Source organism: Poecilia reticulata, linkage group LG2, assembly GCF_000633615.1.
Source record: "Poecilia reticulata strain Guanapo linkage group LG2, Guppy_female_1.0+MT, whole genome shotgun sequence".
Classification (NCBI taxonomy): Eukaryota; Metazoa; Chordata; class Actinopteri; order Cyprinodontiformes; family Poeciliidae; genus Poecilia; species Poecilia reticulata.
Window position 1 is genome coordinate 23,068,361 of NC_024332.1, and position 341 is coordinate 23,068,701.

Below are 341 nucleotides of genomic sequence, written 5' to 3' on the forward strand. Positions count from 1 at the left end.
TGGAATGTGGCAAAGCAGGAACAGGAATACTTTTGCAAGGCACTGTCGACCTGAAAGCTTCGCCTTCATTTCAGTGAAATCCTAACAGAGCAGAGAGGGTTAGTTATGTGGCTAACGGTTAATGTTGATGTCGGTAACTGGGTTTTGTTCTCGGCGTTAAGCATCAACTGCAGGTCCAGCTACCAACAAAAGCAGAAACCGGAGAGTGAATGAGTTGGGCAGTGAAAGTCTTCAGTCCGTTCTCACACTGACAGCACAGTGAGGACACACAGGTAGATCTGGACAGCTGAGGCCGCTCTACATTCATCTGCAACACCCTGACCTGATCACCGCTGCACCTC